This window comes from Ambystoma mexicanum, chromosome 11 (assembly GCF_040938575.1).
Source record: "Ambystoma mexicanum isolate Mex_15411 chromosome 11, UKY_AmexF1_1, whole genome shotgun sequence".
Taxonomy (NCBI): Eukaryota; Metazoa; Chordata; class Amphibia; order Caudata; family Ambystomatidae; genus Ambystoma; species Ambystoma mexicanum.
Genome location: NC_090934.1, coordinates 467,040,150 through 467,066,512, shown reverse-complemented (window position 1 = coordinate 467,066,512; position 26,363 = coordinate 467,040,150). Strand labels below are relative to the sequence as shown.

At 44.5% G+C, this 26,363-nt stretch overlaps 1 protein-coding gene across 2 annotated transcripts in view; it reads left to right on the top strand.

Moving 5' to 3' along the window:
* TSPAN18 (tetraspanin 18) overlaps window positions 1-26,363 on the top strand; it is a 466,236-nt gene that overhangs the window by 358,721 nt on the left and 81,152 nt on the right. The gene's annotated exons all lie outside the window — the stretch shown is intronic.

The following is a 26,363-nucleotide window of genomic DNA, read 5'->3' as shown; positions in this document are numbered from 1 at the left end:
CTGCACAATGTTCTGTTTACACCACTGAGTATGCCAGCAACAACCCAATGAAATGCACAATGTTCTGTTTATACCGCTGAGTATGCCAGCAGATTGCCGGGATCAACCCAATGAAATGCACCATGTTCTGTATACACCGCTGCGTAGGCCAGCAGATAGCCGGGTTCAACCCAATAAAATGCACTATGTTCTGTTTACACCGCTGAGTATGCAAGCAGATAGCCGGGATCAACCCAATGAAATGCACCATGTTCTGTATACACCGCTGAGTATGCCAGCTGCACACAAGCCACACTGCACTACCTTTAGGAAGAAAAAATCTCCCAGCCAACGTGCAGCAGTCCTACGACCCATGAGTACCACCCCTAGCACATTCAGGCAAAGACTTTTTACGGGTGCAGTGCTGACATGCAGAGCCACACACCAGTGGATGAACCCCACCAGACTCCAGGAGGATGGTTGCACGTTTCATATCATCTGTTTTTGGAAAGGAAATCTAACAATTAGAGAAATCAAAATGGAGGAAGCCTTATCAGAAATGTGAGCTCTAAACAGCTGAACACTAGGTACCAGTGAGATTGATGGGGAAAGAGGTTGGTAACCACACCTGTGACACCCAGACAGTACAAAGATTGCCCAGGCACACCCCTAAATCATGAGGACATGTATACATGCTTTGGGGAAGCTGGGACAGTTGTTCAGAGAGAGGGGGAAGGGGGGAAGAGCCAGTTTACTGAGGGCTATAGTTTGGTCCCTGGCCCGAGTTAGAGTGAGCACAACGTGATCAAACTGCAAAGAGTCTGCTGGGGCGCCTAATCTAAAACATGGCAAGAGCCCAAACAAAGAGCACAATCATGAAGCCTGATAAGGTGTTAAACACATGTTTCAGGTGTCAGAGAACACCAAGGAGGGGCCTAGTAAAGGCTCCTGCCCAGGAGGGTCACCCACGGTTGGTTTGCCATAGTAAATGTATTCTTACTGGGACCTTGGAAAGGGGGATGCACCCTTTCTGGTAAATGAATGGTAACACCCTGGCAGTTGGGCTGTGAGGGAGGTCAGAATGACCTATTCCAGCTAGTAGTTAAACTTGGGTGAATAGTTTCTATCAACCCAGAATCTCCACCATTCTGAATAAACGTTTTGATTCGTTAAGAGACTAAGGTTACCGATCCCATTGGGGCATGGCAGCCAGATTCCCTTCTCTATGTAAGGAATGCGTTTCTGGCGTTCTTCAGCAGTCAGTGGTAATCTTTCAGAAAGGGAGTGGGATGATATTTGTTCTTGAGAGCTGTAGCATTTTACTTCTCGATGAGCGTTTATGATTTAATCTTAGGGAGAGCTGAAGAGTGTATATACATTTTTGTTCTCTTTTTGCAAATGTCGTTGAAAGGAATCTTCTTTAGTTCCTAGAAAGGAAGGCTTGCCAATAGTTGCTCTGGGTTTGACATTTGGTTTGTCTTTTAAGCCCATCACCAACTTGCTTGCATATGTTGTGCTGAGGTGTCTTGATTGAACACATGCTCACACATGACATGGCTTAGCGCAAAGCCGACACACGCATGTGAACTTCTTTCATTGTTAGGACACTGGGAGGGAAGGTGAAAAGAGGGGCATGATGGTAAAAAGAAAAGTGTGCAGTGTTTTGCTGATCAGTCAGGCGTTGACATTAGTGGCAGGATTATTGGGTATTGTGATGCAACACTCTACATACCTGGATGTAGGAGGGATTTGTGCTGAGGTGGTTTGGCTGAATGTGTGCTCTCACATGACTTGGTTTCGCTCAACAGCTGACATTAGCATGGGAGGGGGATAACATGCGAGGAGGGGGCTGCACAGCTTGTGGGTGTTGTTTGGTTATTTACCCACCCATTGATTGCCCATGACAATGCTAATACCTATGGACAGTCCCTCCTCTACCTGGCCTTCCCCATCCACAACACATCCTCCTGAAATCTCGTAGCTCATTTTATCAAGAGAGAACAGCAACCTTTAGTCTTATTTCTACGGTCTGATGCGAGCTACTGGTTTAATTACAGCTGCAAATGGGTACTGGATTAATACAAATGTCTTAATCAAGCGTCTCTCGAGTCACTTGATTTGTATCTCTACCATAAACTGAAGTCCTGTTGAAAACGATCAATGACAAAGCCAGCCAGCTGTTGAAATCTTATGGCCATTATGCCAGTGCCTAGCAGATGCTTATCCCATGCCTACACAACAGCCCAGACTGTTGGCTTTGCCAATGTTTGTTTAGTACATGGTCCTACAGTAGCCTATGGCTTCTACGACAGAGTGATTTTTAAGTCCCACGTTTTGGCCATAGAGTGATTGTATCAGCCTAGATTGGTTTTGGGGAAACTGTAATTTAGCCATTGAGGTACTAATGTATTTTTTAAAGTCCTACTCTAAAGCCATTTTGTTTTTGTGCCTTTAGTTTGTTTGAGGAAGCCACGAGGCAAGCCTAACATGCCCATTGTGTAAACATGAGCTCACTCGGAGCCTAGCCCTGCACGCTCTAGTTTGGTTTGGGAAGGCTTAGATTGCTTCCGAGCCCTAGCCCTCGGCAGGCCAATACACATATGCTATGGCTGGAGCTGGGTGTTTGGCGGCGTTTAGGGCCAGCTTGATTGGCTGGTTGCCAAAACCTTTGTGTGAGTGCCCTTGATATGATATGGCCTTTATAACGCGCCTGTACACACATGTTTCTTGTGTAAGAATGGAGGGTTTGTTTAAGCCAGTTCATGGTTCAATGGTTATATAGGGAAAACATGACACTTCAGCAGTTCTGCTGGGCTTTTGGTAGATTGCGTGCCTGCATGCTGGAGGATTTTTGCCACAAAGCTGTGCCGGGTTGGTCATGCTGGCTGGACCTTGTGGCCCCTCCTTAGCACCAGTGTCTGTTTTTAGCTGCTGGGCGTCCTTTGCGGGCCATCCTCCACAGTGATTGGACTGGGCATCCTGTGCATGGATCATGTTTGGGATGTTATTGCACAGCCTGCCCAAATTATACTCCTGGAACTGTGCTTGGGCATGGGAAGCTGCCATCGCCCAGAAGGGTGGTGGGACACCACTACCCCACCTCTGCTGTTTGTGTGGGTTGTCATGGGTCACTTCCACTATTGTTGTCTGCTGTCTGGCTGCACCTCTTTGCACTTTGAGCCATTCAGATCCTCTTGATCGGGTCCCTTCCTCTTCCTTAGGTCTTCAATGTTGGCATCTTCACTCCTGGTTGGTTGGTCATCCTTGTGAGAGAGCCTGGTTTGTCGTTATTGGTCTGGGATTCATGTCCCTGGGTGGCCGGATCCTGTAACTCGTCCTGAAACAGACTTTTACTCATCAGGTTGTTTCGCCGTTCCTGAGCCATGTTTTTGGGAACTGCCTTTGTGAGTACTTACGTTTGGGCCCCGGGGGTGGTGTATAATCTTGAAACTTGCAGTCAGCTGTCCCCATGATCGTGGGTTTCTGCAGGTCGTCTTCTTCAGCGCTTTGCCTCTAATGTCAATTGGCACAAATCCTGCTGTGCTGCCTTCCTTTTTGGGGCTACTTAGTCTCAAAACTAGGACTGGAACTGTTTTCACGGTTCTCCTCTGACATCCCCCTGTGGATCCCATGCCTTCTGTGCACCTGTGGAGTCGACTTCAGATTTACCTGGCTTTCACCCATATCCACGGCATGGCCTATGCACTTTGTCCTGATTTTTTCTATGCGAAGCCTTTGAACTCAACTAAAACTCTTTTTAAGTGACTTGGAATCTAGGTACCTGTATGTAGACATGTTTCCTGGTGGCCCATGGGGTCCCTGGAGTTTTAAGAGAAAGGAAATGGAATTGTAGATTGCACGTCTGATTTGTAATTTATTTGGTAATGCCTTTATTAAATTCCTGTCTGTGATAATGCCTTGCTGCTATATTTCATTTGTGGCCACTTACCTGTGGTTGTAGTTTTAAGAATGTAATGAGACCGTGAGTCTGCTGCTATAAAACAGATCTAACCTAATGTTTGGTGGCCCTCTGAGGTCGGGTGCTACATTATTAACCCCTTTTTCTCTCTTTTTAGGAGCTGTATTTCATTTATTGTATGAATTTGTATCATATGTTACTATGTACTAGAATTAAAGGAATGCATTGACTGTTTTTTGTGTGGTCTTTTGGGCCCTAAGATTTTATAAACGTATGTTTTTTTGTTGTTGTCTAGGGATGGCTTTTCTTCACATCCCTTAATCATGTGTTTCCCACTACCCTGGTGCCCACCAGCAGGTAGAGGGCAGCATATTTACTTTAGGAGTGAGTCCGGTCTTAACTGACCTTTACTTTCATACATATACCGTGTTCTATGTATTATGTTAAACCAAAAGTACTCATTTGATCTAATAGGTATTTTATGCCTGATTTTATCAGAGTGTATATCTATCAGTACACTAGTATGATGTATTCTTTGGAGTAACTTTGGGGACCAAATGTGCGTTGCCAATAGCCTTACTCCCAACCTTGAGTTAGGCCTAACTGCTCCGCCACAGCTACCATTACAGAGGCGACTGCTCTACCTTCTTTTAATTTAACCCTGTTTTTAGCTTCGATGGTTTCACATCGCTCACCAGAGGGATGTGGACAAATCTACCCAACGCGGGTTTGTGAGAAGAAAGATATATTTGAGACCACTGATCTGGAATCCATCCCAATGTCCAAAAGGAAGTACACACGTGATAGTGGGATAGATTGTCATCTAAAAACGTCAGAACCAACTAGACCGTCACAGCAATTAGTGATACCTACGGCATCTATTCTCCTTGTGGAGCACCATAGTTCTTCCCCTTCTGTGGCTGCCCAAACATCAATGGCACCAACTATCGAAGCGCAAATGTTCAGTGTCCAGGGGCAAAATCTAAATCTTATCAATGGTTTAGAGTGTGAAGCCAAGGACCAATTTGGATACCTAATCAATGTTTCTCAATATGACGCAACAGCATGCAAAGAATGGAACCACCTATAACAGCCGCATTGCCGTAGTCTGCCAGCACTCCGCATCATGCTGGGTCTGCCCTACATCATTACCTCGGAAGTGGCAGGTGTGGCAAGCCCCCTGCAAATCCCCCCATCAGCGGACAATAAGTAGACTGCATCCCAGTCTAAGAAAATCATATGGGTGCAGTCAGACATATCATCACAACAATCCATGAGTGCCAAACGGTGGATAATGCAGGCTGTAGACCTGCTGCCATACTCCTTTGTTTAAAACTAAGGTTCCGGGTAGCTGATCGCAAGTGCTGATGCCCCCAGCAAATTTCAAGCCAGAATTACTTTGCATGCAAGGCTATACCCGAGTTGTATGAGTCAGTAGTTCTTGCAGTGAGAAAGACCTTGGACAGTTCGGAGCATCGGAAAGTCCACTTCACAGTGAATCTGTAGGCGAGTCTCTAAAGCACTCACTACATGGCTCTGATGCTGCTTTGTTTTTCCACCTGCAGTAATGACTCATCACATCAGCAGTACGCCATCCATTAACAAGCCACTTTGTTAATGTTGTGGGGTCTTGTACCGCACACTCTTGCCACTTGCGTGGTCTCTTGAAGCTCTGGCGGGTCTGGAATGGAAGGAGGGTTGGGGGGTTGTTGGTGGGATTGGGAGAAAGAAGAGGAAGAGAGCTTTGCTGGGTTGTTGGTACCTTCAGTTGGGAGAAGCAGGTCACTGAGCGTTGATGTGTTTTTGGTTAGTAGCTCTCATGTGGTGTTGAGGTGTGATTGTGCAGGAGCCACACAGCCCCAGACATCTAGGAAAAAATTAATCGGGTGGTGACAAAGTGAATATTGTTCCTGGCCGCTATCCTTGAGATTGGTGGCAGTAGAAAATAGCTCCAATTAATTTTTCCCTGAAGGCTTGAGATCACAAAGCATGTCCCATGTTTGCACATGTTTTCCACCTTGGTGTGGACAGATTATGCAAGTGATTGATGCCACGTCTGTGCTATTCTTGCCATGGCACACAAGAACCACTCTTTCAGACAGGTATACGGTACTAGACATGCTTTTCGAGTGTTACGGTTCATACATAAACTCCGAGACCACCAGTGGGAATTCTCAGTGCCAATCCATCAAATGCAGTATTGCATATGGTTGACCACCTTGAGAACAAAGCAATGCTGTATGTTACTATGGCTACAGTCACACGTGTGCATTGGAGGGATCCTTCACACCAACTCGCTGGCTGCTCATGTGCAATATGTTCTGCCTGCTATGGCCCTTTGAGGAAGCCAATCTATGTGTGAGTGATAGCTCTGTGTTACTTAGTGAGGTTCTTCCATTGATATACTTACTGGAAATTAGCCTGTCCAAGAAGGCAATGGAACATGAATGCATGGGTGAGTAGGCATTGAACTGCTGGTAAGACAACGGATGTCAATCTTTCGGGATCCATTCATAAAATGAATGAAAGAAAACATTGAATTTCTTTTTTGATGTCTCTTTAAAACCTATTTTAAGGGTGAACAAGGCCACACTCCAGACTGTGGAGAGTAGGACAACACATTGAGAAGCCACAATCGAAATGTGAATGATTGCACCTGGGAGGCATTTTTTTCAGGAACATTTGCATACAGAGCAGAGGTAAGAATGCCGGACACCAGCCGAGTATCCTCAATAGCCAATACGAAGTATGTTATGTATTAAGAATTAAGCTTCGGGGAGTGTCTTGCGCTCTAGGTCAGTCCTTTCAATGCAAAAAATATTTCAAACAAACGTAGCATATGCCCAAATCATGTGAGATTTTGAATTATTTTTATTTTCCAAAAGAACAACAGCCGACATGTGTTTCGAACCCTGGTCGTTGTCAAGGCCTGAAGTTAGATCCAATGTCAGTAACGACTAGTAGTTATAATTCTCTCATGAGACCACTTGGACATCAAACGTATTTCCAGAAGAAATGATTATTGGTACTTCTTATTATGGAATGGCCGATTTACAAGCAAACTGAGTATCTTTATGTGGCCTTCTATTTGTGGGGATAAATCCCTGGTTCCAGTCTAATGTATTAGTCCCCGCTTACAAAGTGCAGCTGTCCTAGGTACAGCAGGACCCCATAAAGGGTGCGCAACGCCACACATACATCCATCCATGTGGATCTGTATCCTAATTCTCCATTGTTCAATATATCTGGGCCTGGTGTATTTGTATTTATTGAATTACAGGAAAGAGTCTTGACATAAAAACACCTCTGCAGGAGTACATATGAACACAGGGAAGTCCCCGGAAGGGTGCCTTACAGCGTTGGTAAGTTGTAAGGGATGGTAGTTCAAGGAGGATGGACACAGACAAGAACATTAGTACAAGGGGTACGGTAAGCACCGAAGAAAGCATGCTACATGCAGTATGTTTTGCCTAATTACAGCAGAGACTGCATAGGGGAGTACGAGTATGAATTATTATACATGGGAAATGGTAGGGTGGGAAATATGTACACTATATATACATATGTTTTTACATTAGTACAACAGAACCTGGAGCTGCAGCACGTCCAGGCACAAGGTCCTGTATTGGCACCCAGAAACTGCTGCATGCGAGGAGCTGTGCGCACCGGTGTACCGCCAGCAGGCAGCGGTGCCTAGGTATAGTGGCCGGGGTGCAGGCACATGCACCGGTGATCCACAGGTTGGACAGTGGGAGCTAGGGCTCCTCCGTCATTTCCTCCACCGCAGGTATGCTGTCATGGGGGATGCAGCAGCTGCCTCTCTGGCCAGGTGTGGTGGCTACTTAACTGCTTTCTCGCTGCTGCCACAGCCCAAGAACACACATGGCTTCGGTACGATGCCGGTGCAGGCGTAGGTCTTGCAAAGGCATGTGGGGCTGCAGAGTCTAAATACACCCCGGGAGAGCTGCCTGAACACTAGGGATAGAACAAAGTAGGAGCCCAATCCCATGGAAACAGATCCCGCTGGATGGGGGAGTAAGTTCTGTAGCTCTTCTTGTCCAGGCTGTGAAGGGAGCAATTGAAGAGGAAGATCTCTTGGCTAATGCTGATTCCTGACTGGGTGTTTTGGACTTGATATGTTTTTCTGGTTCATCATTGCATTTCTTTATTTCTGGTTTCCTTTGTTGTTTTTCTGGCTTTTATTTTTCTCTGTTAAATTATGCCAATATATAACGTATTGTACTACCTCACTAATTTATTTGAAAAGCGTTTTGGTGTGAAGCTCCATAGAAGCAAAATAAACAAATAAACAGAGAGTGAACTGAAGTGAATGGATGGGGATGGTGCGGAGTGTACTAGGACGGAGGGGCTGTCCCCTTAAGGATTAGGTGTTTTTTTGGGACATCTTGAAAGCCATGACTGTTGGGGAGCATTTGATGTCCGGTGACTGGTAGTTGCAGTTAGGAGCAAGTTGGGAAAAGGCTCCAAAGAGGGAGAGGTAGTGCAAGTGAGGTGAGAAACTGTGATTGTGAGGATTGAAGCATAATATAGTATGGAGGGGATAGATTTCGAGAGAAGGATGCTGACCAGTAGGTGGTTCAAAGCAGTGAGTGCATTTGTATACAAGTTGGAGAGGTTTGGAGAGAGAGGGTTGAAATACGTATGGTATTGTATTGAATGGTAATTTGTAGATCGCAAACAAAGACCAGAAGAGACATCAATGCACTTATAGGAGACACGTGAGGACAGATCCGGAACAGTACTTAAAACAGATGAGACTTTAGGTTCTTCCGACATTGGAGATAGTCTGGAGTATTGCGGAGAACCATTGGCAACGAATTCCAGAGCGAGGGAGCTAGTACCATAAAGGACCTACCTCCAGCCCAGCATAGCGGAATCTAGGGATACGCAGCAAAGACTGACTAGATTATCAATGAGATCTGCTCGGATTGAGAGGAGTGAACCTAGACCGTACATGCTACACGAGCATTATGAGTGGCTCAGTGAACCAGGCATAGGATCTTAAACTTCACCCGTCTCCTGATAGGAAGCCCATGGAGTTGAGGCAGTAGGTCCCTAGAGTGTGACAGTCTGGGAGCACCCAAGGCAAGATGTCAGCTTTATTTTCAAGAATCTGAAGGTGTTGTAACAACCATCAGGTTGATTAAGATAGATGCCGTTTCAATAGTCAGCATAGCCCATTATAGACGAGGTGACAATCTTAGCCTTGGGAGGAAAGGTACAACTTTTTTTTAGTACTTTTGGGTAGGGTAAATCCAGATTGGCAGACAGCAGAAATGTGAGCCTCTCTGGAGCCACTGGCCATATTTTTAATACTCAAAAAGTTTTACTCTGAAAGTATCTTTTCAGAGATTAAAGTTATATGGATGCTGTACGCATGGTCGAGGTTAAGCCTTCCAGATGGCAATGGAGAGGTTAAGCCTTGCAGGTGGCAGTGGAGATAATGCACTGCTTTAGTTTGAGGTTGCAGGCTAAAAGGGGACAAAGAGCATGTCGGAAGGAAAGGAGAGAGGAAGCAGGGAAAGATTCTGTGAGGCCAGGACGTAGATGATTTCCGTCTTTGACTTCATCATGAAAGAGCGGAGTGACATCCAGTGGCATACATCCATCAGGAAGTCTGCAAGTTTGGAGGATATCTCTGGGGGAAGGGAAAGAGACGAAGATCCGGGTGTCGTCATCAGTTAGATGGTAGGAGAAGCCAAATGAGGAGTTGGGTTTGTCCAGTGAAGAACCGTAGAGAATAAAGAGGAAGGGGTGGCACAAAGACATCTTTGGGGGAAACCAACACTGTCCTTTGTTGCTGCTCCATTCTAAGAAATGGAGAACAACTAGTACAACAATTAGTGGTAGTTGGCAAACTGCTTGACAGATTGCGGGTGCAAATTTGAGTGTTAAATGAGCTTTGAAAGAATGATGACACACTGCAGCATTTACTGTGCAAGTGATGTCACTTGTATTGCATTTGGCATCCTAAGCTGCCCTATAGCTAGTCCATAACTGAGAAGTATTTTCAGTGCTGATGATGCAATTGCCTCTGCCAACAGGAGAATTCTCTCTGCGCCATATGAGAAAAAATGAATGAGCACCACATTCCAGGATTTTATATCAAGATCCCAGTGATTCAAAAAGAACAGCAACAGTAACCTTAAAGACCTAGTAGAGTCTGAGGATGACCTCTGTCCCAGTTGAAGGCAGGTCAGACAGGGCAGTTGAGTTTGAGTGTCAGCAACTGTTTTTATAAATACTACAAGATCGGGGTCTGAAGAGTAAATGATAGTCTAGTGGTGGTGATGGTTACTGAAGCAGACTGGTTGGAAGGATTCACTATTTTGTTGATGCCTTATTTGGTGAAGTAACAAGCCTTCATTCTTGTGTATGTCTGTGATCCGAAAGTAGCACCGGATATGTGAGAAATGTTCCTGCTTGGACATACTACCTTTCTGAGTGGCATGACTGACTTGAGTCACTCTACCTCCTCCCCCCACCCATCCTTTTTGCTGCACTACCGAAGGTAAGTGGGCACAGATATAATGTTTACCATACTCTGCAAGTAAGGGCGCACACAATTTAATTTTAGTCACACTTTTCAGGAATAAGTCGTAAAAACAGTCAAACAGAAACCTTCATGAATAGTCAAGGAAACTAGGAGCTTGCTGGGTACAATATCCATGGCCTGTTAGTGAACCAAATAGCATGCTGGGTCTTCAATCCCTCGACTGTGTGTGAGGCAAGAGGCACGCCTAGTGCCAGCACTTGGGAACTGTTCATACCCCAAAACTGTTATCCCACACATAATATATATATATATATATATATATATATATATGTAAATTTATGTGTGAAGTTGGTTTGTGAGAATTTCGCATACAAACCTGTTTGGAGAAGCATACACAGAGCTGCAAAGTGTGTTACTAGCTAAAGTGCATTTACCAGAAAAACAACACGGTTGGTGGTTTCTGTCATTTGCCAAAGTTTGATACTGCTAAAGTACATTTAGTGAAAAAGAACTTAAACCATACTTGCATCCTATTCCCATTTGAACATGTCCACACATTAACAGGTTTGTTCCAATAATTGTGATTTGAAATTACCTGTGTTTTTAGTTTGAAAAAAATGAGATGTTCACACAGCAGACCGTAGAATGCTTCCCGATTATTCCAGTCACAAGAATGTAGCTACATTTCCCCAGGGAAGTTATGAGAGTGCAAAACAGGAAGTGAGAACAGTATACTGTGCAGCCTACTGCCTGCAGTTTTTGGCATGCTAGCCTCCATCATCCTTTATTGACCTGGAAGTAATTTCTTTGTGAGAAATAATGTCATGTTTTTTGCGAGGATATTGGTATGCACCTACTACAGTGGTTTAATGGGTATAAATGGGTAAAATAAACACACCAAAACACTTTTTATGGTAATTATCAAAAATGCATACTTAAATGCACTGAAAGACCAATTTGAGGGTATTAGTTGGAACCTCCCAAAATGTTTTCATTTTCCAGAAGTTTGTAATACATTTCACAAATTGTCCCAAGTAATACCGGCGGGATACCATACTAATCTGCCTTGCCGTTTCCGACGGCCCATATCCTGGTATTCCCGGGATATTACGGGCAGTAGAGACGACAGTTCCTGTTGCATGGAGCAGCAATGCATGGGATGGGATTGCCTGAATCACTAGCGCCGGTATTACCAGTGCCAGTGATTCAGACATTTCTTTGCGGTAGGGGCCTGATCTACCGGCTGGTCAGGCCTGCCGGGAGAGCCATGGCCCTCAATGGAAAACTTGTTTGCCGGTCCAGAAAAAATGCTGGTGCCGGAATCACCAGTATTTTTCCTGAGCATCAAAGTCATAAGGAGGGCCTCTTGTCTCAATCCCACACTGCGCCCTGGAAGTAACCCGCTTGAAGAAGTGTTTTTCTTTTTCGTTTCTCTGCCTAATGGTTTCTGTGGACTTCACCAGACTTGCATGCAGCCACGGCAGCTGGCCAGTTCAGAACGAGGCATCTAGAAAATGTAGCATTCTCCGGGAGTTTGAGCAAACTGGATTTCTTTAGTAAACCACCATTGTAAATAAACTTTGGGACCATGCTAGAATAAGGGAGGACTAGCAGAGTATCCCCATCACACTTTGTTCTCATGAGAAACAATGCGGCCTATGACTGAGAGTGCCATTCCAATGTCTTTGGGGCCAGTTTCCTTCTGCTTAAGGCAGATTTGCGCCCTCCCTCACATTCTGTAGCAGAGCATTGGCACACAGTCCCAGTTCAACCCTTTAATGGGAATAGTTTAGCATTTCAACTATGCGGTGCGGATGAATGGTTCACATGACCATAGAGAGGCATGTGGGTGGGTGGAAATTTCCAACAGTGTTTTGAAAACATTATAGGTTTTTGTTAAATATTAACAGGCTGCTTTCCGATGTTTTTGAAATGCCCCAGCTAATAATTGCAGTCCTGTACGTGCACAACGTTTTAAATGCGTAGGAAATGTGTTAATCAAAGTTCGGTGAGTGCAACCAGGTTGATATCAGATGCCCTGATTGGGTCAGCCACCGGTCATCTTCCCCACAAGCGTGATGCTTAATCGCCAAGGAGCGAGACATTGTGTGTGGATGAAGGCCTTAAATGCGTGCAAGTGTTCCGAGCATTCTAAAGGGCGGGCACGTAAGGACACCGTGCAATGTACCTGCTTTCTAGACATTTGTAAAGTTGCCAACTATTTTCCCTTCCATTTGGAAAATAGAAGTCCAGTCCTGTTTTTAGCTTTGTATTCTGGGGTTTATGATGGGGAAATCCAGGACTACTTGTCCCAGAATGCAAAGGTAAAACCAAGGCTGAACTAGCGCCCCCGAGAGGAATGGTTAATGTTGGCATGTGTAATGCACAAGGCGATAAAGTGATTTACCCAGGATCACACATGGTATGGCTCCGATCCGGTGTCTCTGAAAGGCAAGTGCAGAGCTGAAGTGGCAGGCTTCAAGCACATCCTCTGACAAACTGGCCCGCCACCTTCTCCAAAGGCAATACAGACTTCCCATTTGCTCGAAGAAGAGGGCCTATATCCAAGCTCGCTTCTCTGGGGCAACAAACAGCACAGCTGAACTTTTCAAAATCAGCAAGGTACTCGCCAATCCTACTGCAGTCTCCAATTCTCCTCTGCCTTCCCTGGCACTCTGCACTGCACTCGTCTCTCACTTCATTCCTAAAACTCAGGACATCCTGTCCTCGCTCCCTTCATCACCCGCTGTCTGGCCTCACTTGACCCCCTTCTCTCCTACTCTCCTCTTTCTCTCCCATATCGCCTGGTAAGGTCTCTAGACAAGTCTGCTCTATAAAAGCCTCATCCAAACAGGTGTGCCCCTGCTCCTCCAGAACTATCAAGGACAACATTGTCTCCCTTGCTCCAGCCTTGGCTGATTTCTGCAATCCCTCCTTTGCCACTGGATCCTTCCCTTTACTCCTCAAGCACTCCCTTTTGCACCCTCTCCTCAAAAAGCCTTCTGCCAACCCCTCCTGTCTGGCTAACTTCCGCAGTCACCATTCCCCACTTTTCCTGGGCAAACTCTTGGAGAAGCTGGCGATCACCCAACTTGTCCACCACAGTGGATCTGTTGGTTGTCTCCACGACCACCAGTCTGGCTTCAGAGCGGCCAGCAGCACGGAAACTGCACTCCTGAACACCTGCGAACACTTACTCTCTAATCTCGACTCCAACTCTCCTTCCATTCTCATCCTTCTTGGCCGTTCCTTTGCCTTTGATACTGTGAATCATGCCACCCTTATGAACCAGCTCTGTGATACCCTCAGCATCACAGACTTGGCTCTTTACTGGTTAACCTCCTTCCTCTCTGACTGACCCTCCCAGGTTCAAATAGGCCTTTTTTTCTCCTCCATCTCACTCTCCACCCGTGGTGTCCCTCAGGGCTCTATCCTCTCACCTTGGCTTCTCACCATCTACCTTGCCCCTCTGGCCCATTTGATCTCTGCCTTGTCTCCTAATTTTGTGTTTTGCGGACACGCAGCTCTCCTTCAACCTTATCTCCTCTGCCTCCTCCTCTTCCTCTCTTATTCCTGTCTGCTATTCAGGCATGGTGCACTGCTAACAATCACTGCCTTAGTGCCAGTAAGACTGAGATTCTTCTCATTGGACCCCAGCTCCCGCCTTCCATCCTACACTCTGGCCACCCTCCATGGACCGCCTCCCCTAACCATCCTGTGAGGCAAAAAACCTTGGTGTCATCACACATCACGGACCTTGCCAAGAAGGCCCACTTCCAGCTGCACCTCCTCAGAGGCATTCTCCCTTTCCTCACCTTTCCCTGAAACTCAATGTCTCCAGAGCTCTTGTCCTCTCCAGGCTGGACTACTGCAACAACCTCTTCCTCAATTTGCCTAACTCCTCCCTGCGCACCCCTTCAATTAATCCAGAATAGGACTGCAGGACGCATCCTTGGCCTCAAGTCCAGCGATTACATCTCTCCAACCCTACAATCTCTACATTGGCTCCTAGTTGCTGCGAAGATCAATTTCAAGACCCTCTGCATCATCCACAAGACTTTCTGGGGCCTGTGACCCTGCTACATGCAACTCTCTCTTCCCACATATCTCCCTGCTAGAGCCCTTCAATCCTCTAGCTCCAATTCTCTGCAGAACAGATGATTTTCCAAGCAGAGATTGGGGTAGATCTCTCACCTCTGCAGGTGCCTTCCAATGGCCTGCCTGACCCTCTCAGACTTGAGCCGGATCACCTTAAGTTCTGGAAACTTCGCAAGATGCTCCTTTTCACTTCCTCCTTCCCTCTCCCCTCCCCTGCTAATGTCCCCCTCTGCCTCTTCACTGGCTGCCTGATTCCTTCATAGTCTTACAGAGAACCAGAACCTCCTGGTCCCGCCAGTCTACCCCTGCACTTGGTCTCCCCTGTGCCCCCCCCCAACCTGCCCTTGCCCTTCTGGGCTCCCTCCCCCTTCACTAGCCTGGCTGGGCTTGCACCCCTGAGCCCTTCCAGCACCTCCCTTGCACTTAGCATGTGGACCTTCTTTTATCTTCACTCTCTTCATTCCCCTGACTCTGTCCTCCCCTGGCACTCACTAATCCCACGGGGGCCTCCCCTGCACTTCTTGTTGCTTTACATGCATGTTCAGAATGTCACAAGACCCATTTTTTCATTCTTCATCCCTGCCCCCACCCCCTTTTTGTCTTGTTGCGCCTTGAAACACCTGTCTATAGGCGCATTACAAACACCCAATAAATAAATGTTGGTTAAATGGAATTAGAACTGTATTCTCCAATGTCAAAGTTGGTATCTGAGTTACTAGATCTTACCTCCAATCAAGAGAAGTCATTTTACTGACAGCAAACATATCAAGATCGGGCTTGCATCCTCATTGGTCAACTGCATCGCACGTGGTGTAAACCACGGATCGTTCGTCTTAACGGGGGCAGACGCCCATAGACAACTGCAAGTCTAACTGTATTTGGATGATACATAGATGTCCCTTCGATTGGACAGAAATCCAAGCAGCCAGAGGTGGTAGTAAAAAAACTAGTTGTACTTTGGCTGCATACAAAAAGGAGGGAGGGGCGGCAGTGGGGGAGGCGGAGGGGTTGGAGAGGGGCTGGGCTTGGCCTTCGGTTTGCGATCGCCTAAAGCTTTTGTTAAATTGGGGACTGACTTGACAATGCCTTGAATAATAAATGACACTAGATTCATCCCTGAAATATCCCAAAAATATGCTGACAAACAGGAATCTTTGATGCAACTGTGCATGCAAATTAAAGCATGTACTATTATACGCACATACATCTTTAGAACATGTTTATTATTGTTACCTGTGAGCTTCCTCTACACTGGAACACACAATTCCCTGATATGGCAAAGGCATATTGTGATTGGCATTACATTAGAACTGCATAGGGCTCCAAGCAGTGCCAGTAGCTAAACATGACATTGCACTATAACAGTAACAGTCATTGAGTAGAAATATAGTACTTAGGGGCCAGCTCATACCCGTACTTTAAACTCCATACAGTTTGTAGTTGCCAGTAATCCTCTGGTTGCATTCGCTTCAGTTGAATACAGTATTGTGAAGTAGGACAAAGGAGAAAGTAAAGCCCAGGAGTGGAGTAGGGTGTCCCGCATGACATGCAGGGAGTCATTTGGAAACCCTACAGCCTTATGAGATGCTTCTTGGTCATTGCATTTTTGGCCCTTGGCTGCCCCGGTCCTTTGCTGCTCTAGTCCTTGGCTCCCTGGCGAGTCACTGTCAAAACAAAATTAAAAAATGCTTCTTTTTTCTTTGTTCTCTTGGTGCATTAATAGCACTTTGAAAAGCCCACATTTCCACACTTGCATGGTGTGTCCATGCAAGAAGATTCATCACTAATGGAAGAAAGGTATGGTAACAGTAGCCACTTCAAAATCATTACACCTCAATGAGACCGCATCCTGACACAAAACTCATCCAGCAAAGCTACAGAAGTTACACACCCAAAAGCATGTGTCTGCACTAAATGTCCCTACGCGCCACCCTAACCCACTAAAGATACTCCAACCCCTTGCCACACCCCTTCTAAAGCTATGATAGGCACCACTACATTAGCAACCTTGCAAGCACATTGACCACTGCTCCAGACAGCTCACAACATATCTAACACTTACACCACACATGGGCCCACATTTTGAGATCGGCAACCATCTACTTTGTAACAGAGCAACCTTCCCCAGTTCTCCTGCTTCTTCGTCAGTATCTTGCCTCACCTCTCGCCGATCATGCATGGTCAGGAAACCCTGAAAATGGCATGTTATGTTATAGAAGACTTTAATACCATAGTATAACAGTGCATAGCAAAGGGTTTAGCTAATTCCAATGTGGTGTAGCACTCTGGGCATCCTAAGCATATTCATTGACTGTCAGGAACAGTTGAGGAAATTATTGTTGGGTTCTGTCCTAGACAGCGCTTTGGACTAAAATCTGCACTGAATGGCTGGTGAAGTATAGACCTGCCTGTCCAATCAAGTGATGTGGCACTGAAGGAGGGCCAGTGCAACAATGAGGCAATTTTAGGTGTCGGCCTGTGGGGCCCCAAACAGGGGAGGACGAGGGTAACGCTATTTGACCATTATAGCTGCTCCATTGAATAGGAGTCTTTTCCAATGTTTGCAGTTAAATCACACAGAGATTACATTTGCCAGAATCACACACTGTGGTTAAACATTGAAGTAAGGGTGTTATTCCTTCTGCAATTCGGTGCTTGACAGCCAACCTTCCAAACTTTACTTGTTACACATTTTTAAGTTTTAGGTCTCAGGGCCTACAGTAATACTGTCTTGGAGTTTAATTGCAGAGTAAAACAATCTTACAATATCTACAAACTTATAGGACCATGGGAAGCCACACGAATATCACTGTAGTTTCATTTTCCACATCATGAATGGGAAACTAGAACTCCCAGAATGCAAAATAAGCATAGCCTGAAAAAACTCCTATTGTATACCACTGTACTTTCAGCACTTTGCGATGCACGCTAGAAACGTATTGTAATCAGGTAATGTGTGTGTGTATAGAGATTCTTTGTCACAAACGTACAGGTGGTTGTTATGCATAATGAGAACATTTTAAATGGTTTCTAGCATATGAAGCAAGTAGACATCCTGGCTATAAACTAACATTTGAAAGAGAGCTGCATTGTGTTACTCACTTTGACTCTCTTGGAAGTGGACATGCATTTACTAGGTTAATTACAGGGGTTTGGCGTCTTTCAGTTGCAAATGTTCTATCAAGATGCCAATTGCCTAAAAATCCAGGCATTAAAAAGGCAGTGCAGACAACAAAAGAAATGTTTCCAAAGAAATAAATAGGCAGGTCGCTAATGCGCTGTCCTCCCAGATCCAGACGCTGTGTGCGTGTGCGTGCGCGTGCGTCAACGTGTCAGCCTGACCGTTATGTGGCTAATGGGAAAGTCAAATTCTGAGCTCATGTTTGGAGAAACATGCGGGCGGCCCAATCGCTATATACTGCACTCTCCTCTCATCATCCGAGTCGAGCTGATGCTAAATTTGGCTCAGAAAAAGAGAACGACAATGCATGCAAGTTACTTCTTTAAATTAATAGCGTGCACTAAAATAAAAAAAAATAAAAAGATTGAGCTGTATAGCATACCAATGATTTATATTATACTTGCACCTATGCAAACAACGTAATGCATCATCAGCTTACCTTGTGAACATTGGGGGTCATTACGAGTTTGGAGGTAGCGATTAGCACCATGGCTGCCTCCGAAGTCGTGTCCGGGTCCGTGTTCTCTGAATGGGGACTTACCGGGTCATTCCAACCTTGGAGGACTCGGTAAGTCCCCATTCAAAATACCTTTCTCCATTACCATTTGAGCCCCCATAGGGCTCAATGCGAATGGGAAGGGAGCTAATAACGGGCCCGTAAATAGCGGGCCCGTTATTAGCTCCCTGGTCCCTTAGCGGCTCCCACTAAGGACGGCTGGTTTTACCAGCCAGCCTTAGTGGGACCCGCTAAGAGACCTCAGAATGCAGCAGTAAGGGGTTAACGGCACCGGCATCCTTACCGGCGCTGTTAACCCCTTACCACCGCACTCGTAATGAGGCCCAATGTCTACTTCTGGCGAGAATGGTCACACCGCAAATTGGTCAGCAGTCCAGATCATAGAGACCGCGAAGAGCAAAGAGACTACCTGCCAATCAGCTACCCTCAAGAGCTGCAGACGTCCCCAAAACCATGAAAGAGATTGGTGTGTGGATAGATGTGAGGGACAGTGGCATTGCTGGGGGGGGCTTATGGGCTATAGCCCCGGGTCCTTTGGCTGTAGCCCTGGGTTGAATCTCAGGAGCTACAACCAAAATGCTAGCTAGCACCAAGTCCCAACAGTCCCAACATTAGCGTAGCCCCGGATCTTTTCCAGACCTAGCAACACCCCTGGTGAGGGACGTTACTAAGTCCAGGAAGGAGGAAGGGGCGGGGCATTATTTTAAGGTGGTTGTTCTAAAGCTGGTAACCATTGCTTTAGCATAGGTAGAACCAAATGCGACGGGGCTACTTAAGGAGTTTGCACCTTTTGAGGAATTCAAAGGGAACCGCTTGGCTTCTTCTCACATGGGAGAAGGTACATCTCCACTTCAGACCCAGACAGCAGTTAAGAATTCTAGGTGTACGCATGTGATTGCATCCTAACGATATACACCATGGCTGTATAATGTTCTGTTGCTTCATTGACCTGTTTCTTCTGTAATATTTATAATATTTTATAATTGGTTATTTATAATACGGTTAATTCCCAGAGGTTTCTAAGCGCAGACCCGGGGGGGGTCAAACCTGTGTTGCTCTGCATCGTCTTGCTTCCACGGCGAGCGCTTTGCCCCTGAGCTATCCTCCAGAGGAAAGCTGAATACATACATCCCGGCTTCTCCTTTTCATGTTGGAGTGCAGCCATAGTTTGTAGCACCATCAACCAGTTTGCAATGCGTAGGGTGGTTCTAACACTGCTCCAAAAACAAGTATTGGCAAGGACAACCGTTTTGGCTTTTGTATAGCCATAAGATGGGCATTTGCCAGGCACTGCTATAATACTAATAATACTAATAATTGGCCATAACGCAGAAGGGTCTGCTGGAAACTGGTGTAATTACTTGGGCATATCATAATATTCCCTGGCAAATGTCGATCTAATACCTATACAAAGTCAGAACTGTTGGCTTTTTCAATGCTTATTTTGAATAGGATTTCAGTGCAAGGAACAGATATAAATTAGGTGTCTTATGTCACTCTTGGTTAAGACATTTTATTAAACCAGTATCCCATTGACAGCTGCAATTACGCGATTATCTCTCATCAGACTGCTTAGAATAACACTGAAAGGTCAGTAGATAGAGCTAGATGAAAGAGATCCCAGGGGATGGGTTTTGGGCGGATAGGGGCAGGAGGCGGGTGGGAATGGCCATGGTCAGTCAATGGAGGGTTACATAACCAAACAACACCCACATTATGTGTGTCCCTCCTCCCATCATCTTCATCTTAGCTGTACTCTCATACAATAGGTGTGGCTTATAGGTAGTGCTTAACAGTCAGTATAAGTAAGAACTATGAGAATAGAAAAACTTCCTGTATATACGTATATGCAAATATTACTTTACCGCACCGAACATTTACTACAACTTGCTATATTAATTAACATTATCGTGAGTGGCTGCAGATTTCTTTCTGGTTAGCCTCTATGGATGAATTTTGATACAGCAAAAATGTGTACAGCTTTTCTCAGATTTGCAAAAAAGCAAATGTTGACTAGGATGATCTTGAAAACTGGGCATTTGTATATTTGTCTAAGATCCCTGTACCATGGGCAAAAAAGAAAATAAAGTGTTCACTGCTGCCCTAGGTGTCGTGACAAACCGGGCAACTATCAGGATTAGTTATCTTTAAAGCATGTCGTCAATGAGTTAACAGGAGTGTGCCTCAACGAAATCTCATGTATAGAGACCGTGCAAAAGGAGAACTGACCTTGTTGCGGGTACTCCTCATAACCAAATGTATGCTTGCTAGCCCAGCAAGCAGTACCTTGGCTTGAATGATTACAGTGTGCTAGAGCTCTTTCTTTTATCAATGATGCTACTTCTGGCTCTGATTTCGCTTTTACTGCAACATCCTGTAAATTACCCATAGTTCAGCAAGCCCTCAAGAATGCAGAGCCAATTGGAGAATGGTAGGGCCCGTCCACCATCCTGAGTCAACAAATCTATTAAATCTCTGTATTTTCCCAGGTGCAGAGAGGTCCACAGGCGTACCAATAACAAATTAAGCTAGGGTGTGGGAGCCTCTCTAATGAGAACGAACATGGGTCAAATACCCTTTTCTATGGAATTTCTTCCACTGAGGAGGGTCTACAGCCAGGTTTCTGCTTGTTGCACCCTTCTCAGAGGAGAAATAACCATTTGCATATCAGTCTGGTCCCATCCACAAGGGCAGTCCAGAACCGAAAGGCTAGGAAATTCTCCTCTGAGCAAGAGTAGCATCAGTAGCCCCAGACATGTGTTTCAGTCTTACTAGGCCTCCTAAGTGAGGTGAAGCTGAGCCCCTCTAAAGCACAGTGGGCAAGGGGTCCACGCCTGGACTACCTTCGGTTACTTAGGGTGAAACCCAAAGTTTTACAAATTAAGCAAGGGTGTGGGAGCCCCTCTACTGAGAACGAACATGGGTCCAATATCTTGTTCTGTGGAATTTCCTCCACTCAGGAGGTACAGTGAACTAAAATGTAGTTGTAGACCCTCCCTAGTGAGCCCCTTCCCAAAGAAACGGTTATTTGGCTGTGTTAATTCTCGGTAGAGGGACTCCCAGACCTCCTTTTGTATTTTTAGTAACTTGGGGTTTCAGCCCAAGTTACCCTGGGTTATCCAGATGTGGACCCCTTGCTCACTGTGCTTAGAGTAACCCAACGGTGCCGAAACACATGTCTGGGTTTGCTGTAGGTACTGTTGCCGGAGGAGAGTTTCATAGCATGTCAGTGCTGGACTGCCCAAGTGGGTGGGACCAGACTTTTATGCAAATGGATGTTTCTCCTCTTTAAATGTACAGTGAGCTAAAACGTGGTTGTAGACCCTTCTGAGTGGGCACCTTCTCAAAGAATAAGTTATTTGGCATCTTCGTTCTCAGTAATGCGGCTCCCAGACCTATCTTTCTATACCCATTATAATACTGGCCTGAGCTCTAACTCATCTGATATACACGCTTTATTAATTTTGATGGTAAAATTCTGTTTGGGGTGCTTTTTTTGGCAGATTCAACATTCTTTTCAAATATGTATTTTCATGAACTGCTCATTTTTCACATTGCTTTACAAAACCCCATAATTCGGATCCGTACGATGTTATAGATGTTATGTGCTGGTGAGAAGGCTCCATTACAATGGCCTAAAGCACATTTTACAGTGGCATTTCTTGTCCTTTCTAATGCTAAATTTGATTTTTCTATCTGTTCGGACCATTTACCATTGCCCATGAATCTTGTACCCAGATAATCATATCTGTTTTCCTGTTCTAATTTATATCCTTATTATTGACACCGCAACAGAGATGACCGAAAACATTCTGAATGACCTCCACTCTTTAGAAGAAGACATTTTAAAAAAAAGAGTTCCTCTAGATTTATACAAAAAGAGATTGGACGCTCTATTGTTAGAAATGAATGAATATAAGGAAGAAGCAACAAAGGAAAGCGTCCGAATAATGGAAAAAGATCTCCTAAACGTTACTCCTGAAAAGGCTTTTTGATACACACCACAAGAGAATTACAAATATAACAAACAGGAGGAGCCACAAAGCAGTTATTCGAATGAATACAAGAAAAGAGTGAGATTTAGGGAGACCTCTTTCAGTTCCAGTGATGGAAGTAATAGTGATGACACCAGGGCAAGCATATGTCAAGAAGAAGTAACTTCAAAAGCAATAGGAGTACCAATAGGACTAATCGAGGAAGAAGAGGAGGTAGTGAAACATTTTTAGAGAGAGGCAACCAAGCATGAGAGATGGAACCAAGGATAACGCGCAGCATGAGAGCCTTGTGGTGAATATCTCAAATTATACACCAACTAACAAGTAACTCAGAGTACCAGAAAAAGGGACACATTTTTGTTCCACCCAGAATTCTTTGGCTTTATGAGTAAAGTCCATCTCGAACAATTCTTTCAAGATAAAGAATTAGACGACAATACTAATGGCACAGGTCTCCAAAGAAAATACTTTTTGTGTACCATTTCAAGCACAATGTGCAGAGGCAAGAGTCTTTGAAAATAGAGTGTTAGCAGATGTAGAGACTTTAGAAAAGCACAAGACGGGCACTGCCACCTTCCAGAATATCAACAAGAAAGAACAGTCTATGAAGAACTTACTTAACAATTGCAAGATTGTTATTCGAAAGGCAGACAAAGGAGGGGCCATTGTAATACAAGATATATCTTCCTATGTTCAAGAATGTGAGAGACAGTTGTCAGATGATGTAAGCTATGAGAAATTGACTTCTGATCCAACAGATTACAATGATTGATAGCAAACAAAGTAGAAAAGGCCAGAGAAAGAAATAGGATCACGCTAAAAGAGGGGGAGTTCTTGGTTTTGGATAAACCTAGGACCCCCCCCCCAATTTTACACACTTCCTAAAATTCATAAATCCATGGTTAGCTCGCCTGGTCAACCGATAGTTTCTGGTGTGAATTCCTTACTTGAACATGTGTCACAATATGTCAATGTATTTCTCCATCCACTAGTACGACAGATGGCCTCGTATGTTCAGGATACAACGCAGATTATTAAAGAAATAGGTTTACAATTTGACCCAGAAAATAATGTATTGTTAGGCCTAGATGTGGTAACCCTCTATACTAGTATTTCACAAAGAGCCTTTTTGAATATGTTGGAGGCACGACTATTACAGGTATAAGAGACACGCTCTACCCCATCATCGTTCATTTTATGGTGCGCAGAAGTAGCAATAACTGAAACGTTTTCCAGTTTAATGGATTTTTTTATCAGCAAACACACAGGACTGCCATGGGCACTAATCTGGTGCCTAGTGACTTGTCTATGGCAGCCTTTGAAGTTAATAAGATCTTAAAAGATACTAACCCCTATTGGAAACATATGCAGTTATGGAGACGATATATAGACGACATCCTGGTAGTATGGAAAGGCGATATAACTGAAGCAGAAGAATTCTGCAAGTGGATCAACAACCAAGATAGGTTCCTTAAATGTACCCACAATCATAGCAATGAAGAACTGAACCTCTTGGATATTACCATCACAGTGGAAGAAGAAATGACATTTCTCTTTGTAAAACCTTTCTGCAAACCCAGTGACCAGAACTCCCTTCTGCACTATGGCAGTTTTCACCCACGCCATGTAAGTGATAATCTGCCACCGAGGCAATTCCTTCGGTTAAGAAGCAATAGCACCAAGAAAAGCAATTTCAAGATAGAACCGAATGCTCTGAGAACCAAATTACATGATAGAGGGTACCCCAAAGAGTTAACAGCTAGAGCCCTGAAACGAGCCACCAACAACAATCGTGAATCTCTTTTAGAATACAAAGAACTGCAGTCGACTAAAAAAGAAGACGAGAAGCTTGTCTTTGTCAACACCTATAGCAATTTATCTAATACAATCAAAAAGATTATAAATACAGACTGGAAAGTAGTGGAGAAAGGTAAATGCTCGATTAGAAAACCACTCATAGCCTTTAGAAGGAGCAAAAATGTAAAGGACCAGATCACAAGAAATGATATAAGAATTGGATTATGAGAACAAAAAACTCTGACCAAAACATGGGGTCTTCCGCCCTTAAAAGGTCACTTTGCGTGTGGGGAATGCATCTGTTGTACACAAACAAAAAATCTGTGGAAGTCAATATTGAACCGACAAAACCATGGAGACAGACTAGTTTCACTAACTGTAACTCCAAAATGGTGTTATATACAGAATACTGTGCCCATGTAAGAATGTATATATAGGTAAGACAGAAAGGAATATCAAAATAAGAATACCAGAGCACAAAAGCTGCACAAAGTATTGGGTGCAAAATGCTCCGTTGGTGGAACACTGGATAGAGGAAATACATACAGTCAAACAATTGCAATGGACTATTCTATTCCAGTTGAAAGTGGGCAATGATTTGAACAATGTCAAAAGAAAACCACTAAGGAAAGAACAACAACTGATTTCCTAACTAAAAGTGTTGACAAAGGTTTGAATGAAAGAATAGAATGGATGGAACTATACAACTATATCCCCATTCACTTCTAGACACTAGAGTTGTCGAATCGGTGTGTATGCCTTCGAATGCAGTGATTACCTTATGACTATAATATACCATCACCCCTAAACGTTGCCCCTTTTTTGACAGGCAACATCGCCCATGTGCATCACAACTGAGACATGTGAGTAAGACCCACTTTGAGATAGATATCTGCCCCGTTTATCTCCATGAGCTTAACCTATTGCATTTATAATATAATTCTATGCTGGTGGGGCACACCAGCTGTCATACTTACTACATATCGGATCACAGTGAACTGATTTGACACATAGAACATATGAGACCATAGCACTAATCAATATTACCATTTCTGTTGGCACACTTAAACACACATATGGGTTAGTACTATTAAACAATGCGATCAGCGATAAGTAAGCAACGTTTCCTCTGGTAATTTATTACCTCGAACTTGGCAAATAGGGTGGCCACTCTGGCATTGCAATTGGATGATTGATCATATCCTTTTGGGATGATGAACCAAGGGGAGGAACACATGGACAGACCAGACCACACTGTAAGCTGTTGAGAATAGATGAAGATAGAAAGAGGATTGCGAGACAAGTATTCACGACTGAGTCCAGTGGGTTACACATGACGATGAAAAATCAGAAAGCGAAAAAGGACCAGCAATATGCATGGCTGGAAATGATAAAGAGAGGAACAGACTCTGGAATGGCGGACATTAGGACGCCAGTCAATAGTCTCATAACACGGTGCACTACGTGGACCCTGCTCGACTCATATCCTGGACGACCGATAACACATGGCAAGTAAAGAATGAAAGCATGCAATGCTACATACATGAGACAGACAGATTAGTAGAAGTGCTGAAATAAGAGTGGTAATCGCTTCTCTGTTTCTTCACAGAGAGAAACCAGACTAAAAACATAGAGGCCTCCGCAAGAGAGTGAAGAATATCTGCTCAGTGGGAGAGCAACAGCTAGATACAGGAAGTCGCCAGTATCCAAGACACGACTCAAGGACCCACTCAGGGTAAGGCCTTTGGAGTATCAGACAACACTCCATTATGCTAGTTATGTGACTACACTGGTAGTCACGTGTCCCATAACATACAACTTCGCAAAACAGGAGTAAAGGGGCTATTCCACTTTTATTTCATTTGTCCACCAGGCATAAGAGCCAATTAATTACCGGCTATGAGGTGAAGTGGCAGAAGAAGCAATATCAGAAGAATTAATCTGTTCCCAATGTTGCGACATCTGCTTAAGTTAATTATCAGGTACTATCAAGACATTGCTCATTTACACATGTTTACGGGAGGCAACACCATGCTAACACCAACAGAATAGCGACTGAATAGATGTCTAGTTTTCACTAAATAGACTAGTAACCAACTAGTACGATATATTGACGTTACTACTAACCATGCCAAGATAGGTTGTAATGCCACTACATGTGACCATACGATACGGGTTTAGTTACCACAAACCAAATGCACATAACATATGAGGCTGTACTCCCGGAACCACAATGATTAAACCAGCACTCTTCTCTGTGAGAACATAGTCGCATTTGGAACTAAGTTTTGAGAGACAAGTTAGACTTTTCCCTTCACCTAGGGGTATGTTTTGTTTGCAACAAAGAAGCACAATTAAGA